Below are 21,172 nucleotides of genomic sequence, written 5' to 3' on the forward strand. Positions count from 1 at the left end.
TCTGTGCAGAAGGCCAACAGGTGCAGCTTTCTCTAGGCGGAAGGTGCGGAGATGGGAGGCTGCACCAGCTGAATTTCCTCCTTCTCGAATGCATAGGGGGGGGATGGCTTGGTCATTACTCCTGGCTTTTTTTCCCAGTCACAAAGCGGCCGTCTGTGAAACACGGGTGGAGAATTCCTACGAGACAGGCCACCTGAGCGGGCTTATTTTGGGGGAAGTTGGGAGTTGCTTTCGCCTCTCCCTCCGCACTTGCTTTGTGACTTGACTCACTGGAAAGGTGGTGTAGCAAATTCTCACCACACTAATTTTGGTGCTTGTTAGTGGCTGCTGTTGCATCTTCTATATACAGGACACTCTGAACCGCAAATTAGCCCAAGGCACTTGAGGTTCCACCTTGTGCAGAGGCAGCCCCTTTGATGAACAGCTGTGGTGGAAGCAAGAAACACTGTTGAATTAAAAAAAAAAAGATAGGGGAAAATGGTCCCACCTCAAGTAGATAGAAAGAAATATTGCTTTAAAAATATTTTGCAGAGGTGCTCCACTGCCCTTCCCTGAACACCCCACATACCCTTTTTCTATACTGTACAGTGAAATAATAAAAAATATACCTGATATGTGGTAGGAGGAAGAGGCAGCAACCAGATAAGAGGGGTGTGAGCCTGGCCCAAAAAACTAATGTGAGAAAACATCTTGTGTTCACACAAAGATAAAGCGAGGGAGGGGAAAGCACAATAACACTTGCAAAATTCTGTTACTAGAGCTGCTGCAACCCTGACTGCTCATTAGAAGGCCAGATCCTGAAGATGAAACTCAAAATACTTTGGCCACCTAATGTATATGTTTGAATGTTTAATAAATTTATAGGCTGCCTAATCCCGGAGGATTCCGGGCGGCTTACAACAATACGTTTAAAATAGAAGTTAAAAATACAAAAACATAATTAAAAAGACCACAACATACACCCAGTCTAATCGGGGCTGGAATTCAAATGTGAGTTCAACAGCCCAGGGCTGCTGGAATAGCCAGGTCTTAAGAGCCTTATGGAAGGCCATGAGAGTGGGTAGGGTCCAGAGCTGGGAAAGATTGAGGGTAAAAGAAGAACAGGACGACAGAGAATGATGGGGCTGGATGGAGTCACCAAAGCAGTAGGTGTGAGTTTAAATGGATTCCAGAGGATGGTAAAGGACAGGAAGGCCTGGAGGAACATTGTCCATGGGGTTGCAATGGGTCGGACACGACTTCACAATTAACAACAACAACAATATAACATTACATTCTTAGCTTGATCTACCTTGTTGGAATAATGGTATGTTCTTACATAACTCTTATCCTTGTTTTAGATTTTCTGTCGTGGCTAAGAAGTTATATCCTATGAAAATAGATTGTTATGCTTTTGGAGATCCCACCCCCCCAAGAGAACCATGGCTAGCCACATTGTCTTATTTTATATAACAAGTCTGAAAGCACGCCTACTCAGCCAAGCATTTCCCAGAGCTCTGAAAGTTCATGTCTCAATTCTCATTGACTCAAGGTCTTTCTATCTGAAGTTTCATTAACTGAAGGTTAGAATGAAATTCCCACATATAATGATTATTTTTCAAATTTATGTACTTTTGTCTACTTTGTGGGAATCATGCAAAGATATTTGCATACAAGTCTAATAAATGGAAATGGAAATGGAATTTGGAGTCAAGCTAACTATACAACACTGAAATTACACGGGTTGCTGAACTAAATGCTTTTTCTTATTTGCAGACACATTTAATATCTTCCATGGGCACTTCTGGTGACTTCAGAATTGGATCCAGATGGGAACACTTAGGGAAGTTGTTTTGGGAGATATTCTGTAAGGGTAAGAGTCTCAGTGAGGCTCTCCTTCCTTTCAACCTTGAACCACAAAAAATTTCCTTTAAGAGTCTCAGTGGAACTCTGTTACAGAATACATATTACAGTGATTGGTTTCACATGTCAAATTTAGTAATTTAGTAATTTAATAAATTTATATGCCGCCCAATCCCATAGGACTCCGGGCGGCTTACAAAAACAAGATAAAAAATAAGAATTAAAAATAGAAAGAGAGAAACAATTTTAAATGCCAGAGAAAATGACTAATATAGCAGGTTAACAGAGAAGGATGTCTTCCTATTTTGCATGTAAGATGAATTCACTGTTGATTGAATTATGGTCAGAAGCCTGTAATTTTGCAAAATTTTAATGTAGCTCCATTGGGACAGTGGATAGGCAACATTCAAAGCAGTGGCTCTCTTCAAACTGACACACCAAAGAAACAGATTTTTATAAAAATCCAAAGAAACAGATAAACAAAAATCCAGAATCAACTCAAGAAAAGCTTGGCCACTACCTTGTCCTTTCTGAAGAGAAGAGGAACATTTTATTTTCACTTGGAAAAAAACCAGGGAGTGGCAACTAGTTCCCAGGAGTTAGGTTGCTGAATGAAAATTTTAGGTTTTGTTGCTTAAATAACCTACTTCAAATTTCAACTGTATATTTAAGACTTCTCATTACACCTTTATCACAAGTGATAAAAACGTACACTCAAAATAAATTGATTGAAGAACAAATTATAAAGAAGTCAATGAGTTGTTCAGAAGCACAAAAATTGCATCAGGAGAAAATCTTATTTTTCTCTCTTCTTCATATCTCCTTTTTTGTTGAAGTTAAGGATAAGAGTGCAAAAGCTGACCTGTTAATGCCAATCCCATTCAAAAAGGTGAATAAATAGTGTATGTAGGAACAGACTATCTTCCTCGGCTAAAAAATCTGCAGAGATTTTTGCTTGTAAGATAACATAAACAAACACTTGCTTCTTCAGGGGAAGATTATGACAAACTTGGGCAACATATCCAAGCATAAAGTCATCAAACTGCCCCCAAAGATACATCTTTTTATTTGCAATGACATTACTAGCTGCCTTGCCAAAACAGTAGGGACCTATTCTCATGCTGCAATAAGCAGAAAGTGCGGCTCAGCTGACAGGTTGACTACAGAGGAAACAGCTTTATGAATGTATATCGCAGATTCCACCTCCTGCCCTTCCCCCAGAGAAATGTTATGTGGCTCAAAGTCTTAATAATATATATATATGTATACAAAATTATGGTAAAGTACTTGCAAACTTTCTGTTCCCTGTATAGACGGAATGACTGTAAGCCACTTTTAAAAGCATTTCTCTACCACACTATCCAGGGGTTGTATTCTGCTGGTTCTGATTGGTTCGCCCAAACTGGTAGCAGAAATAGCGGGTGGCCCTGCCTACCCGCACCGGTTCCACCACAAAACCGCGATGCCCTTATCCGCACCGACATAAGTGCGGAGGCAAATCCGCGGCATCTGAAGCGCTAAGAAAAAAATGACCCTACCGCCGCGACAACAGCGCGGTGACAGAAGGGCGTTCTACATGCTTCGTTCTTTGCCGCCAAAGGTAGCCCTCCTCCTCCAGCTGACAGTGGCAGCGGGCACGGGGCAAAGCGGGCTGCCCAGCAGCAGCAGCCCGCGGGAAGGGTCCAGCTCAGCCGTGGGGGCCAGCAGGAAGCAGAGGAGGACGCGGCAGCGGTGGCTGCTGAGGCTCTCCCGGGCCGGCGAAGCGGGCTTGCCTGGCGGAGGCAGGCTGCCCTCTTCTTCCTCAACAACATCTCCTTGGACGGGTGGCCTCCGCCGCCGGCGCCTCCCCCGGAGGAAGAGGCAGGGTGTGCGGTGGCGGCGGCTGAGGCTCTCCCGGGGCCGGTGAAGCGGGCTCTCCCGGTGGCGGCGGCCGCCCATCCAAGGAGATGTTGTTGAGGAAGAAGAGGGCGGCCTGCCTCTGCTGGGCAAGCCCACTTCGCCGGCCCCGGGAGAGCCTCGGCCGCCACTGCTGCTGCGTCCTCCTCCACCGCCAGCGTCGGCGGCCCTGCTCGGGCCCCCCGCGGGCTTCCTGCTGCCCCCCGTGGCTGTGCTGGACCCTGCCCGCAGGCTGCTGCTGCTGGGCAGCCCGCTTTGCCCCGTGCCCACTGCCGCTGTCAGCTGGAGGAGGAGGGCTACCTTTGGAGGCAAAGAACTAAGTATGTAGAACGCCCTTCTGTTGTCCCCGCGGTGATGACGCGCGGTGATGACGTCGCAACTTTAGCGACGCGATTTAATCTCCGCTATTTTTCGTAGCGCGGTTTCGTCGTGCTACGACCCGCACCAACTCTACAGCATCCCATTTAGGCCATTTTAGACCATTTTTAAGGCAAAGTGCCCACTCACATTTGCGAACCGGTAGGGAAGGTAAGTGAATATCACCCCCGACCCCATCCCCATTCTGCAGTCCCTTACAAGCCATGGTGAAGATGATCTCTTGTAGATCACAATTCTATTGACCTCAAAACATGGGAACAAACAAGGAACCATGAGCCAATCAGTGCTCACCATCCAAAAGACCAATACTGTAGGAGAATGCAAAACAATTAAAATAGATAAATACTGGTAAGTACTGTATTTTTCGGAGTATAAGACACACCTTTCCCTCTCAAAAAAAGAGTGTGAAAATATGGGTGCATCTTATACAATGAATTCAGCATTTTTGGCCTCCCAAAACCCCGCCCCCTTTGCAAAAATAAACATGCAGAGGGTTTGAGAGGCCTGCAAAGTGCTCCTGGGGGCATTTTTTGCCCCACAGCCCCAGGAGCACTCTACAAGCCTCCCAAAACCTATGCACGTCCATTCTTGCAAAGGGGTGGGATGTCGGGAGGCCAAAAATGCTGTATTCATTGTATAAGACGGACCTAGATTTCCACCCTTTTTTTTTTGCAAAAATGAGTCAATCTATTGCTCTTTTTTGCCCCTCCAGCCCCCAGGAGCCCTTTGCAGGCCTCTCAAACTCTCTGCATGCCCTGTTTTTCACAAAAAAATAAGATGTGCAGAGGGTTTGGGAGGTCTGCAGAGTGCAAACCCTTTTAAAAAAAATTTACCTCTTCAAAATCTTGCTGCGTCTTATACTCTGGTGCGTCTTATACTCTGAAAAATACAGTAATCAACCAACCATATCATGAACATCATAGATGTTGGAAGAACAAAATCCAATTCCTCTTTTTTGAAACAAACCATAAATAACTGTTAGCCCCTTCAATGTGTTGTTTGTATATTTGTGTGGTTCTCACAGGATTCATAACAGTTAATTAGTAATGTTAATCTCAGAAATTCATTAGATAGGGGCTTGATTATAAATACATTAGTAACCTATAGTGTCTTCTAAAGTTATCTAACCATCTTTATACTAATACAACTAAAAGAGGTGGCACAGGTGGTGCAGTGGTTAGAGTGCAGTACTGCAGGCCACTTCAGCTGACTGCTATCTGCAGTTCGGCGGTTCAAATCTCACTGGCTCAAGGTTGACTCAGCCTTCCATCCTTTCGAGGTGGGTGAAATGAGGACCCAGACTGTGGGGGCAATATGCTGACTCTGTAAACCGCTTAGAGAGGGCTGAAAGCCCTATGAAGCAGTATATAAGTCTAACCGCTATTGCTATTGCTAAATAGGGACAGGCTTTATATTACCTCAACAAGAGTGGGACAGCACCAAAATGTCCTTAAGGCCCCAGCTGTATTGATGCAGTAAATTAACAAAATCTGAGTTTAAAAAGAATAGAGTTATTTTTGGTAGTTACAACTGATAGGAAGCAGCAATTTTCTGGTAGGGTTGTGTTCCTGGCAAACTTTACTAGAGGGGCTACATGCAGCATGGTTAATAGCAAAGTGTATGATATATAAAGTTGGTTGGCCCATCAAAAGTTGTTCTAATCCTAGACAGACAGATGGGACATTAAATACTGAAAAAAAACCTGCATAGTTGTCAGTCTCAGTGCTGATTTCCAGCATACCAGCTGTTGCTTAGGAAAACTGTCTATGCCAGATGTTTCCCTCTGCAGCCAAGCACTCTTCCATCTCTGTACATGGAGATGGAGAGATGACACTGCTTTTGTGGGCTAGGTGGATTCTGAATCCCAGGGGCCAGAATCTAATAGCAATAGCATTTAGACTTATATCCTGCTTCATAGTGCTTTTAAGTGCTCTCTAAAGTTTACAGAGTCAGCATTTGCCCCCAACAATCTGGGTCCTCATTTTACTGATCTCGGAAGGATGGAAGGCTGAGTCAACCTTGAGCCGGCCAGGATCGAACTCCTGGAGTGAATTCTAACCACTGCACCACCATGCTAATCAGAGCAGAGCTGAAAGGGACCTTGGAGGTCTTCTAGTCCAATCTCATGCTCAAAACTATAGCTAGCAAATAGGCCCTGTGTCTATCTAATTCCCTAACTGCCTCATTTTGGTCCCCTTCAGCACTGAAGGACATTAAGGGCATAACAGTCTGCTTATTCCTTGAGAGAAAGAGAAAAAAATGTGATTGCCAGTAGGGATGCTGTCATTCCTTTGTTACAAGTAGAAGCTTCTTATGAGCTGTGGAGGTGGAATGACAACAAGCCAGCATTTCTGAAACCAGGAGCTTTTCCTACTGTTGTAACTATAGCCACAAATTATTGAGTTACCTGGAAAGGGGGAAATACATTGTAAATAATGTTTACAGACAAGCTTAATGGATAAGATGCTGAAGCTCTCTAGGGGGAAATCAGGAGGAAAACTAAGGATTTTGCTAAGGCCAGTGAGACAGAATGAAGCAAGAGAATCTGCTAAGGGTTAATGAGCTGCCATGAGGCTCTGCAAGAGGGAAAACCAGATTTACTCAGGTTCCTAATAAATGGGAGTGTCAGAAATAATTCACCTCAGTTTTTCAAGCCAATTGATAGCATGAGATCAGGCAGATCCAAGGCTGCTTCGAAGTGGTTGCCAAAGCCACATGTACATACAGTCTGTAAGTATTCAAGGTAAATGCTGTATACATGTTGCATAGCATCTGATCCAGAGGACTTGAAACAACTCCTTTATGATTTCCAGGTTTATTCTCTCAGGAATGTTATTATTAGAGTTCTGAGAATTCTTACTTGCTATTTTTCTAATACCGGTAAGGCTGATTATCCCTGGCTGGCTGGGGAATTCTGGAAGTTGAAGTCCCCACTTCTTCAGAGATGATTCACACCCTGGTCAGTGTCTCTTTGCACTTCTACCATCAGGCAGAAGACATCAAAGTATAGCCAGCCAAACAAACAGGTTTAAAGATAGTTTCTATCCTTGGGCTGTGAGACCACAAGTACAACCACAATCATTCCATGCACCCGCTAGTTTTTTTCTTTTTCTTTCTTTTTTGGTTTCTGTTATAATTTTGCACCAGTGAGGTTAAAACCAATTTCGTTGTATTTAAGTACAATGACAATAAAGATTATACATACATACATACTTCAAGTTGTCAAGGCTGAGAAACACTGAATTAAACAAACCATCTTTTTCAGAATTTGATGTATTAGATGTTGCTCCCCAGAAGTTCATACCATAATTAATCTGGTGCTAGAGCAGGGGTGTCAAAATTGTGGCATCACATTGTCATCACATGACATTTCGCAACTCCCCCCTTCACTAAAATGGGGGTGGGCGTGACCAGCGTATGATGCATCCAGCCCACAGACTGCGAGTTTCACACCCTGTGTTAGAGGGATCATTGTTGCTTTTTAATATTCTATTATCACTACTGTCCAGACGTTTCTTATACTTGCATTCAGACAGATTTGATCAGCATAATTATATTCAAATTATATTCCCATACAACTTCCCAGTCAACTTGTCACCAGGATTAAAAACAACCTTTACATTAAACAACCTATCTTAACATTTTCAGAACGTCATTCTTTTAGTCATGACATCTGTTATATGGACACCCAGTGAAACAAAGAATATGTTGTTCTTACAGATTCAGATAATTTTCTTTGCTACATGCATTAATGCCTAAGTCTGACTCTAGCTGAGAAATTGGCTATGGAAAGAAAGACAACATTTCAGCGATTTGGCATTAGCAATTGTCAACCATTTTCTGTTATTAAGGTGTTTCAAAAAATAGTTATGGTATTACATTACCAACAAGCAGTAATCTGTTATAAGAGTATTATGTATGTTTTATGTTTATAACTATAGTACCATGCTCCATTTTGAACTATATTTCAGTTAATTTGTTCTTGTATTTATTTTTTTGATTGGCCTGTTTTCTGTTGGTTCTTTTATGTGCCATAATGGAAAGTGGGATATAAATCTCATGAGTGAGTGAGTGAGTGAGTGAACAAATGAATAATCCAATCCTTCTAAATTGGCATATCTGTACAGTTGAGATAGAGATTATCTTCTTGTACTTTGCTTTCTTTTTAGTTTGGAGAAAATTATGACTTCCAGTTCTCTATCCAGTCAATATTCACAGAACTTTTCCAGTGCTGCCCATTAATATGTTAATTATACCTAACATTCTGGCTTTTCTTTCAGGGACAACTACACATTAATTGTTGATCAGCTCGGATCACATCATTTAAAATGAATGTGTAACAACTGGCTAATAAAGTTGTTAGAACGCAGAAATCTTATTGTTGCTCTGTTAATGCATCTATTGAAAAGTAGCAATGATAATGATAACTTGCAGTGTCATACCTTCTTTTCAGGGACGTGCAGTCAGGGGAGGCAGGGGAGACAGAGCCTCACCACTGTCATCATGAAAAGAAAAAAAATGTAAAAGGAAAAAGGCTGAGCTAGTTGCTGCCAGCGTCACAGTGGATGACTCTGCTTAGTGCTTAACTGTTTAAAAAAGCCTCTAAAAAGCGCCCTCTACAGGTGGAGGCACGAGAACGACATGCCTCATCTTGTCTGACTTTATGATCACTTGAGCAGAATTAAGCAAGGGTTAAAAGCCAAAAAATTCCTGACGTAGATGAGGCACGTCATTCTCCTGCCTCCTCCTGTAGAGGGCGTTTATTTTAGAGGCTTTTTTAAACAGTTAAGCAGAGTCATCCATGGCGACTCTGGCAGCAACTAGCCCAGCCTGACCTCAGCTCTTGCCTTTTTCCTTTTACATTTTTTTTCTTTTCATGATGGCAGGCAAGAGCAGAGTTGAAATTCTCTCTGAAACAGCTGGAAAAGGTACGTGTACGTGTGGGTCGGAGGGAGGGGGAGGAATTCAAACTTAATCCTCCTGGTGCAACTTTGTGTTTGTGTGTGTGTGTGTGTGTGTTTGAGAGAGAGTTTGTTTGAGTGAAGAGAGGGAAGGGGGTAGGAGAGGCAGGGAGGGCAGCCTTTCTTTCGCTCGCCTCTGTGTCCACGGCATCCCACCAGCTCAGGTGGGTGAAAGTCACTTTCTTTCACCCACCTCTGTGTCTGCGGCAGCCCACCAGCTCAGCCGGGCAAAAGAGACTTTCTTTCGCCCGCCTCTGTGTCCGCGGCAGAGCTCAGGCGGGTGAAAGAAAGCGCTTTAGTCAGTGGGGTGTCGGGGGAGAGGAGATAATGCAATTTCTCCTCTCCCCCGACACCCCACTGACTAAAGCGCTTTCTTTCGCCCGCCTGAGCTCGAGCACAAGCGGGCAAAAGAAAGCGCTTTAGTCAGTGGGGTGTCAGGGGAGAGGACTGCCTCACCATCCATAAACCTCACCGCACGTCACTGCTTCTTTTCTACTTTCCCATCCAACTTCATATAGTTTTTCCTTGGTTTTGTGCATCTTTTATTACCCAGAAGAGAAATAATGCTTCATGTGCACAGAATAAATACATTGTAGGAGAATATTGTCTCGTAACAACAACAAGAAGAAAGATATTTGGCATAAGACTGATACTGATGAAAACCCTGCTGATTTTTTGGCTCAACTTGAAGCTCTTGAATTGATAAAGAACCTGGGAACCTGACCTAAATAATGCTTTGAGGTATCTTAGCAGCAACTACTGAAGTTATAATTTGTACCCATTGAATAGAGAATTAAAAGCAGTGTCTTTTTTCAATCACTATAGCTGAAAAACTAAATTTTATCTATGTCATTATTATCTATGCCAACTTTGGAGATGGTTTATTAACCATTTACATTGCCGTAATACCTTAGTGGGAAGATAACTATATTGTTTATTGATTTTCTGTTCCTCTAGATTAAAGTTTTGTGTATATTTTCTATAGTTATCTGGATTACATACTCTCTTGTAACTGTAAGTATGAAATCTTCTAATGTTACACATTTACTTATTTGATTTGATTTCCATTTCAAGAAGTAATTCTGGGCAGTGTACATCAAAAGACAAAAACCAATTTAAAACAATTAAAATAATGCAAAATAAATGTATATGGGCACAGACTAGACTAGAACTATTACCATGGATGTTAATTCAGCCAAGAAACAACCAAATCTTCATGGCCTTACAAACAGCCGACAGGGTCAGAATCACTCTGATCTTTGAAGGTCAAATGCTCCAGAGAGCAGGGGCTACGGCAGAGTCTCCTGGTTCCTGCCAACTGATTTATTTGACTGATGGGACCCATAATGAAATAATAATTAAATAATTAATATTGATTTTCCAATATCCAAAGATGAATAAATTTTTGAGTTCCACCACTATATCTGGGTTGCAAAAATCTTAAGTGATCACAAAGCAGCAGATACATAAAACTAATTCTGGTGACTATCTGGAGTTTTGCAGCACCGATCTGGCATCTGGAGAATTGCAGCAAATTTAGGGTTAATTTCTGAAAACTAGCTAAGAACATAACGACACAATTCTAAGTTTGGATGGGCTGAGCAATCATTGATTTCCAACCCAACTTTTGAAATCATTGAAAAATAACATTGAATTTCATTCCTCTTCCTTCCTCTGAAGATGATTAGAGAATAAAAATAAATGAGTAACAGTCGGAAGACTATTACTGCTTTATTCAATTTTGAAGGCATTTTAGATCTGTAGAGAAACACATATTAAATAAAAAATGGTCTTTTAATCACTTTGGATCAGTGGTGGGTTCCGGATCCCATTGCAACCCTTTACGCTGTAACAGGGCCTGGTGTCCACCACGTGCACGTGCACAGGGCGTGCATGCGTATCTACTGCCCGCGATGCTCCTGCTTTTCGGCAGAGAGTCACGCAGGCGCTGTACGCTCCGTGTGCATGCGCGAAAGCCCCGATCGGCTCAAATACAGGTAAGGAGGGTGGGCGTGTGGATGGGCCCTCCGGAGCACCATACTGGAATGGTACCTTGTGATCCCAGCAGACACCGGTACACCCGTACCGGGGCGTACAGGTCATATCTCATCACTGGTTTGGATATTTGATTTCTTCACCGATATAGGCTGCTTCTTTTGGCAATAGTACATAAATGTTTTGATATTGCTTTCATCCAGGATGTATTTTCAAATTCCCAGTTGAATTTGTAGTCCTGATATTTTTTTGATAGACCCCCAGCCAAGGACTAATCAGCTCTTGATCCTGCTTACCTTTGGCTGTGAATTTTCTCTGAAAGCAGACTTCTTCTGAATCATACATGTTTTACTGGTGTAAATTTAAAATGTTAGCAATGCTTTTTGCAGCAAAAGAAGCATAAGTTTTCTTTATGTATTTGTTTCTTTGCAGCTATGTGGTTTCTTTTAGTCTCAATCCAACTGCTTTGAACCAATTTGGTTGACATTCTGTTCGTTATATTTCTCTGAAGATCAGAGCCTGATTTTTATAGCTTAGACAAGCACTACATGCATGCATTTTGGATTCCATTATATTGACTAAGAAGTACTTGTTTACTTCTTTTTGTGAATTTTTTACAATAAAAATAAGCTTCATTAGTTATATCAATTATCATCATAAACATTATTTGATTTTGTTCATGAAGGAATTGCACAGTACATAGAAAAAAACCAAAGATATCACATCAGGGATGAAATTCAGCAGGTTCTGACAGGTTCTGGAGAATTGATAGCAGAAATTTTGAGTAGTTTGGAGAACTGGCAAATACCACCATGGCTGGCCCCAGAGTGGGATGGGAATGGGGATTTTGCAGTATCCTTCCCCTGTCACGCCCACCAAGCCACGGCCACAGAACCGGTAGTAAAAAAAAATGAATCTCACCACTCTATTACATGTTTGACTCGAGTTTCCTGGAATTTAGAATTCCAGATGGGAATCCAAGGTTCCTGATTTCATGTTATAAGATATATGTACCTAATAAAGTGTTAGGGGTGTTTCATTTCATTTTTCCAATCCATTTTTCTCTGTTCTGCTGTCCCTGGGTGTTAGGCCACATCTACAAAATCCATTATTCAAATTGTTGATGCCAGGTTGTAATTTATCCATTTTTTCCCAGCTGAGTGTTTGGAGGTTGATTTTATTGCTTTTATTTAATAGCATTATCTCTGAAGCCTATTAGAGGCTTCAGTTGATTAGTTTTAGCCAATTTGTTTCTACAATTAAATTTCTGTAGTTCATAACTTTTCTTTTCTACTTGTCCTTTTAAATATTGGAAATAGTTTCCTATACTCTGAATTTTTTGTGTGTCAAATATTTCAGTTTTGCAGGCTAATTCTGCCAGCTGCCAGCAGTTCGTTCTTGATCGGCTCAAGGTTGACTCAGCCTTCTTCCTTCCGAGGTTGGTAAAATAATAACCCAGATTATTGGGGGCAATAGGCTGACTATGTAAACTGGTTAGAGAGAGCTGTAAATGAAGTGGTATACAAGTCTAAATGCTATAGCTATTGTTATTTTTTCCTTTCAGTTCTATCTCTCTGCCAGTGTAATGGTATGTGAGAAACATCTTGAGAAATATAAGAAAGAGCGTATCTTGCAGCTACATAATGGATGGAGAAAGAAGCTCCCTAATTTCTTAGGTTGTAAAGGAAAGACCAGGAGATTTGTACTTTCAGATTTGCAAGATATCTGTTAATGTAGAATTAGCTCATGTTTTCTGTCTGGTATATGGGGGAAGGTTGATAGTTAGAGAACTGATGTTCTTTATTTCTTTCCTCTGTGTTTTCATGTCTTTCCTCTGTTGTTTCAGAAGTTAATAAAATGTGATGTTGCTCTTCATAAATTTTATCTTTTGATGATCTTAATCTTTTGTTTCATCTGTGTTTTTGTTGGCAGTACTATTACCTGATTGTCTAATAAGACCAGTTCATTCCTGACACTGATGCTAAAGCCATAGCACAACCTGGGGTCCTTGTTGGCAGGGTGATGATAGAGCCAGTATGGGAATTTTCTTTTTGAGGTGGGTTCCTATCAGTATAGGTAGTAACTCGGCTGGACAAGGTTCTATCCTGGGCGCCGCCATATTTATTTTCTGTTCTACACATGCGCAGAACAATCTATTGAAAAAAATGTAATTCTTTCCTTTTTTTAATGGTGTGTGCATGCACAGACTTTTTTAAGTGCAAAAATTTTCAGGCACCGAACCGGTAGGGAAGGCACCCCTGGTTCACTATTAAAATGGTTTTTCAGGCACATTGCTTTTTAACCTCATCTCGTGTTTTCTTTTTTCTTCTCTCTGCACACACAGAGGAATGAAAAGGATATGAAATTGGATGTGGAAGGTGCCTTCCTCAATTGCAAAGTTATTTCTGAAAGGGACCAGTAAGAAAACAGACACAGTGAGGTGAGGCCTGAGTGTGGTATGGCCAAGCAAACTGGATGGATAAATCTAGGAGGTCTGTAATGGTATGTGGGAATGACCTTGGAAAAAAGGAGGAAGAGCTGCAGCATATACAATAGTCTGATAAATGAAAGTCTGAAGGAAGGGTGAGGGTGGAAGGGAACCTTCCTAGTTTTAGGGATAGTAAAAGTAAGTAAGGGAAGGGAGAGGAACTTTCAGACTTGTACATTTCTGTTATTATAATCTTACAATAAAAAAGTATTAGTACTCATGATTTTTAGCAGCACAGTGGCTCATGTGATTAGGACACTGGATTGGAATTTAGCATGCTCATGTTTGAGACCTGTGTGCTGCTATGGGGTGCGGTAAGCTCTTGTACTTTGCTCTAGGTCCTACTGGGATATGAAAGGAGCTTCTAACTGGACATCCCTGGAAAATGGTGATTCACCAGCCAATCTTTTCAACCCGGAAGTGGCTCAGCACGTCTGACACAAGTGCAATACAACTCATGGCTGGGACCTCTTGTCTGGATTACCTCAAGGATTGACAAGGTCAGACCTGACCATGAAGTGCTTCCCCAAGATCTCAAAACCCAACATTAATCAATTCTAGCCATGCATAAGAACAAAGAAAGAATAAAACCAGAGTGATCAACCAGGTGTCTCGACAAGATCTATAATAAGCTTTTATCATTTGTTGCTTTCTAGAAACTCATATCAGGAAATGCTCTCTTTCTAAAACTAATCCAATATGGTAATGCTTGGGACAGCAAGAACTAGTGTCCATTAGCTGTCCAGTCCTTTAATTTGTATGGAGGAAAGCAAAAGTTGCACTTTTGTCTACAATTCTTCAAAGTAGACATGAACCAGAGGTGGGTTGCTACCGGTTCAGGCAAATCAGTAGTGGAAATCGCAACTGGGTCGCCGAACCAGTAGAGATGGCAGGTTCTCCACACCCCCAAACTGGTTCCCCAGTTGCCGCAGCATATTTTTTTGACATTTTTAATGTTCTGTGCATGCACAGACCTATTTACGGGCAACTGTGCACACGGGCGGAGCAAACTGGCAGTAACACCAGCAGCAACCCATCCCTGACGTGAACATATGGCTACTTTAAAGAATTACAGACAGATGTTATATTTGCAATCCCACAGACTCTTAAACAATTATTTGGAATCAAATCTATAACACTGCATAACCCTGACTTATTCAATAACTCATAATTATATAACTCATGCTTAATGTAATATGAGTAACCAATTGCAGATTTTATGTGTCAAACCATTCAAGTGGAATAATTTTAAAAAAAAATCCTATTTAAGGATATAGTCACATTATGGAAAGATGCAACAAATTGAACTCAGGATAAATTATCACTTTTCCAGTTACATAAGCACACATATGTTCTGCAGTCATTTCTACCTTTGCAGAGATTCTTTCAGATCTTTCTTATAATTTTCTGCTCTATTATGATGACAATGTTCACTGAAGCACAAAGATATCATAATTGCATTCACTTAGCTTTCTCCCTCCTGCTGCGCGTTTCTACATATACAAGAACATACTTAGCAACTCTTATCCGCATATAAAATCCAGGTTTTGTGGACAGATATCTGAATCTTGTTACATTTTTTGCATATTATAGACATTTTTAATTGCCCCCTGATGAACAATTTCTTTCACATTCAATGAATATTTTGGTTTTCCTTCTTTTTCACAGCTCTGTATTGTGAAATGTCATTTGTGAACACTCTCTATAGATTTAGAGTCCATCATTATAGATTCTTTGAACCAGACGGCTGACGGATTCCTCTGACAACCAGGGCTTTAAATAAAAGAATGCCAGGTTTGCAGGGGGTGGGAATCAAAACATAACATAGTGCAGTAAGCCATTTTTAAGAGTGATGCTGTTGTTAATGCTTTGCTTTTGTAGTGTCAAAACCTGGTTGATGACAACAGTAACAGAAGCAGAAGCTGTGTGGCCAACAAGAGGAAAGGACTAGTGGATCAAGGAATGGAAAGGAATGGACAGGATGGAGACTAAGGCAAAACCAGGAGGGCCAATTAATAAACCAGAATATAAGAGCATATCAAGAATCAAACCCTATTCTGCTGAAGTAATTGACCTGTCAGAAGGCTCTGATGGTCATCACCAGCAATCCAGTTGATAGCCAAAATACTCTGCCCAATGTAGGATTACTGGATGTCCAGCAAAAGGAGGAAATATTTTTGTCTTCATGTCCTCCATCTGCACACATAGCCTTAAATATCATCCATTTTTGAACGCCTTGGCAGAAGGGAAATTTGGGCTGTTTTCACAACAGTAATCATTCAAACTTTCTAATTTCTTTTCTTTCTTTCTTTCTTTCTTTCTTTCTTTCTTTCTTTCTTTCTTTCTTTCTTTCTTTCTTTCTTTCTTTCTTTCTTTCCCTCATCTATTGACAGACTGGATAGCCAAGATTTATTTAATTTATTTCCTGATTCCAACAATTGGCTTCAGATCTATGATTGCAGCACACAGGCCACATGGCTCATTATACATTTCTATTTGAAAATCACATTGTGTTTCTATATTATGTATATTATCATTTAGCAAGTGTTCTTGAAAATAAAGTTTTGCTGGAAAAATGTTGATTGAAAAAAAAACATTTTTTCTGATCCTGGCAAAAGTAGTTTTGTATGCATGTAGGCATATGCATCTTGTACAGCTTTTTGCTTTGATTTTGTTGCAGAATCCAAGTAAATTAAGCAGTCAGAGTGCTCCTCCTTTCCCCTATTTTCCCTCCTTTCCAACTGTCCTTGTCCTTTTGTGCTAGGAACCCTGTACAGTCAATGGGATGGCAACTCCTGCTTCTGAAGATTCACTAGATACTTTATCTGAAAAGTCTAACCATTCAACCCTTGGCCACTGAAACAAGGTGAAACAGGAGGACACAAAAGTCACAAGGCTTTTTCAGGCTACAATATCATGTTTGTGAAAGATTTCTGGCTAGAATATAAAATACTGTAGGAAGTTAAAACCCACCCCTCTACTAGAAAATGAAATATTTTGGGAAATATTAAAAGGGCAGAATATTTCCTCTAAAAGGGAGGCAGAAACTCAACCCCCCCCCCCTTTGTCAATGAGCCATTAAGGCCTGGGCCAGTCTATTTTACATAACAAAGGTAGGATGTGGTCCTGTCCACCATGAAAACCATCTTTCCAAGCAGCCTCCATATTTCCAGTTTCTTTTTCCCTACTTGGAACTGAACCCATAAGGACATTTCTTCCAACAATACTATTTTGCACATTGCCCAAAACTAATATGTAGTTGGCGTTTGTCTTATTGTACAGACAACTCGACTTTTAGCAACCATCCAAAGTTACAATAAAGGACTGCAAAAAATGACTTCTGGCAAGTTCTTGCACTTACAACCATCACAGCCTCCCAGTCATGTGATCGAAATGTGGCAACCAGCATGTGTTTATGATAGTTGCAGCATCCCAGGGGGTCATGTGATCACCGTTTGTTATGTTCCCAATTGGCTTCTGACAAATAAAGTCAATGGGAAAGACAGATTTGCTTAATAACCATATGATTCACTTACTAACTGCAGTGATTTCGCTTAACAATCCTGACAGAAAAAAATTGGAAAATTGGGCACGGTTTCACTTAACAACTGCCCTGCTTAACAACAGAATTCTGATCTCAATTGTGATGGAATACCTTTATTGTATGGATACCCAATTCGACATATTATGTGTCAATAGAGATTTATGCAACAAATTGCAGTATGCCAAATGCACCAAGACTCAGTATATTCTGTGAACTTGGCGAAAGTAGATGATAAATATTGTATATTGTAGCCCTATAGCTGTTTTCTAAATGATATTACAGCCCAAGGAAGTGTTTTTTACAAATGTTTTTTCACAGAGCTATGCATTTTAATGATAAAACACATATCACACAATATCTAAAATTAAATCTGTGACATTTCAAGTTGAAGTATCATTGGAAACAGTTCTTGGAGAACTGCTTCATCCCAACTTTGATAATTCTGAGTGGAGAATCTTACAGACAAGAATTTTCCTTCTCTTATCAACTCAGCGCGTATTCTTTGACTTTGATAGTATCATTACTGGACTACTCATCTGTTCTCTTAAAAATTCTTTGGTTTGTTTTCTTCATGTCTGTTGCTATCTTCTGGTATATATGCTGCAATTTTATACCTCAAGATATATTTTGTGGGATCAGTCTATGCGAAATTATTTATTTATCTTGATATGCTGCTTCAGAATAATGATGATGGCAACAATGGTTATAAGGATGATTTGTTCAATTTATATCCTGTCTTTTTCCCCCAGGATCAAAGTTCTGGGAATTGTAGTTTTAACCTTAAATGAAAGATTTGAGAAAAAATGTTTGTATTTTAAAGTACAAAATGAAAAACAGTTGACCAACTGCATTAATTAAAGCATATATGAAATTACAAAATTCAGTTGCATATTTTGAAAAGCTTTTAAAAAAAACTCTTCTAAATCTAAAACTCGGAAGCATTTGTGGTAACTATCCACCATCTACTGGACAGTTAGGGAAATGTTTCTGGAAAATTCAATCCATTAAACATCTCCTTAAATAGAGAATAGTAATCATTTCTAGGTTTCTAGTAATGGGATTCAAATAATTTAACAACCAGTTCTCTGCCCTAATGACCATCTGCGTAGACGGGGCTCGGTGGTCATTTGAGCGTGTGGGCATGACCAACTCAATGCCACTCACATCAATGGGCGCTTTGCCTTAGCTGTGACAATGGAATCAGGGTTAACCGGAGGGGCAGTTTCTGTAAGCAGAGCAATAAAGATTAGACTAGAAACAACACCAGGATGCTTCCTTCCTGCCTTCCTCACAGGATTAGCCCTGGAAAGTGGAAAAAAACAAAAGGAGATTTCTTCCAACAACCGGTTCTCCCAACTGCTTAGAAAGTTAACAACCAGTTCTCCCGAATAGGTGCGAACTGGCTGAATCCCACCACTGAAACATAGGTACTAATTACAATGATCATCAAACGACAAAATGTGTCAAAATGCATAACGCAAGCCTGTTCTTTGTCTCCACATCAGGTACAAATATATAAGCTGTAGAATATTTGTGATGATGATAGCCAATGCATGTTCCGCACCCCTCCCCCCTGCTACTATGCCAGTGCTGTGCCTAAGGAGAGCATTTTTAAAGAGGTATTTAGTGCTCCTGAATGAAGGGACGAGGCTGGGATTGGATGAGGGTGGAGGATCAATAGGCACCTGAAATTATTGGCTTATTTCCTCAGCATTTGCTTTGCTTCACCTACTGTCTGATACATAGTAAAAGCTCTGAGTGTCAATGGATGGGTTTGAAAATCATACTAAATTATATATCTCTAATTCATACTTATTGAATAAACTATAGTTTGAAAGTGCAGGATAGAACAATGACTTATTTAACTGTGTTTATTTATTAGATTTTTTAAACCCCACTTTTATTTCTTTATTAGTAAATCAAGTAGGCAAACATACCATACTCCTTCTGCCTCCTATTTTCCCCATAAAAAGTCTGTGAGGTGGCTGAAAGAGAAAGAGAATGACCCGAAATCATGAAAGCTGGCTTTCATGGCTAAGGTAGTCTAGCACGTAACCACTACACCAAACTGGTTCTCTAGCTATCAAGTTCAAAGTTCTATAAAATGCAAAATGTCATAGTGAAAAATCATTTTAGGATTTTGTAGAAATCAGCTTTAATGTTTGTAGTAAAAATAGATTCTTGAATTTTATTAGACACTTCAAGAAACTTACAGTAGTATGGGATTTGTTTGCTGTTATAAAGGGTAACAACAAAAGTTTAGGCAAAAATGTTCAGCTAAGACAACCTTAAATAATATGCTAAATATTTTCTTTAAATGTTCAAATGTTTCTTTAAATGTTGGGATCCTGCCTTTATTATTGTTATAAATAATTCAAAATAGCAAGCATACTTATTATTCCTTCCTCATCCTATTTTTCTCACAACAAGATTGTGAGGTGAGTTGGATTGAGAGCGAATGTTTGGCCCAAAGTCTCCAAGCCAGCTTTCCTGACTAAAACAGCATTAGAATACACAATTTCCTGGTTTCTAGTCGGTTGCCTTAAACCACTAGACCAAAGTGTCTCTCTTGGGGTCATCCAATATACTAAGCCTCATTTGCAAATTATAATGACTGAAAATATGTGACTTGCTAAGCTAAACTGACTCTTATATGGCTTAGAGCATTGTACCACTTCAGCCAATGACAATAAGACTTAGTGCCTCACCTCACAATCTTGTTGTGAGTACCTCTTCTTTGGTATCATAACTATAAGATCTGGATTGCAAAAATTCACATGACCTCTAGATAATAGTAGTATAAGACAACTACTTGCTGTCATGTGGTAATTATCTGGATTATTGCAGCCTAGATAGAATATGTCCATTGTTTCAACTAATTCAAGTTAATTTCTCATTTTTGGAAATAAAATGGGATTACAAAATCATAATTCTGTGGTCTAGATGTGCTACGTAGCTATTGATTGTGTAGTCCAACTCCTTAAGAAATAACTAATTTGGGGAAAATATTATATTAACGTATTGAGTCCTGTTGTCTTCTTTCTCTCCGGATATTCTAGACATAAAGGACTACTGGCTTGAAAGAGGGGTAAAAGAGGCCATCTCAGTGGTGCAATTCAGCTGGTTCTATCTGGTAGCAGTGGTGGCGGGTGACTCCGCCCACCTGCCCGGATGTCATCGCATCCCATTTTTGATGCTCTGAACATGCATGGATGATCCTGTGCATGTGCGGAGGTGGCACGTGCGCTCACATTTGCAAACCAGTAGCAAAGATAAGTTGATTTCACCCCTGGGCCATCTATATTAAAATTGAACAGCGCTCTGTCAACAGAGGGGGAGAATTCCAGCATCATCTATCTCCTGTTAATAACACAGTCTTTTAAGCAGTTCCAAGAAAGTTCCACACTTATTTGCACTACTCAGGTGACCTGAGGGCACAGATAATTTCCCTCAATGACTGTCTGAGAGCTAATGACTCACCTTCAAAGTGCTAACAACCAGATGACTGGTTGTTGAAATCCTTCCATCCCCCAGCATTCAGTCAGCACTGAAGAAGCTTCTTGGATGAGAAGCGAAATGTCTTCAAGAAAAAGAAAAACACAGATAAATTTTGAAAAAGCAGCTTTGGGACAACAATGACTTGGATACCTGACAACCTTCATAGACTTTTTTTCTCTAGAATTGATAGCCCTAATAGCTATAAAACTGCCATAGCTATCATCTCTAACAATTGTTGTTTCTCTAACAATTCTGCATATCATGGGCAGGCAAGAGGATATTCTTAGTCAGGGCTGCACTAAGGTTGAATCACACACTAGTATATAAAGAATGACCAAAGGCTGTTTTGCAAAACAAGCCCTTACAGAACAAAGCCATTTATGTCTATTCAAAAGTAAACTTGCACTAGGTTTAATGATTCTTATTACAATGTAAGTGCATATAAGACTGAAGCTTCAATAGTCATTTTAGCAATTTATTTTAGCTAAGTTTAGCTAAATGGTTAATTTGTGCAATTGTCTGAGAAACATAGCTCTTTTCTCTTTTCCTTTCTCCTTCATTTTGTAACCT

At 40.2% G+C, this 21,172-nt stretch overlaps 1 long non-coding RNA gene across 1 annotated transcript; it reads left to right on the plus strand.

The window, feature by feature from the left end:
* The first annotated feature begins 1,167 nt into the window (after positions 1-1,167).
* On the plus strand, positions 1,168-20,427 carry LOC148049646 (uncharacterized). The gene is made up of 3 exons (XR_015697674.1): positions 1,168-1,306; positions 12,432-12,510; positions 20,164-20,427. It is a non-coding gene; the product is annotated as an uncharacterized LOC148049646 (long non-coding RNA).
* Positions 20,428-21,172: the final 745 nt, after the last annotated feature.

The sequence above is a fragment of the Thamnophis sirtalis genome, unplaced genomic scaffold (assembly GCF_051295495.1).
Source record: "Thamnophis sirtalis isolate CommonGarterSnake01/CBP01778 unplaced genomic scaffold, rThaSir2_p1.2 scaffold_1, whole genome shotgun sequence".
NCBI classification, from domain to species: Eukaryota; Metazoa; Chordata; class Lepidosauria; order Squamata; family Natricidae; genus Thamnophis; species Thamnophis sirtalis.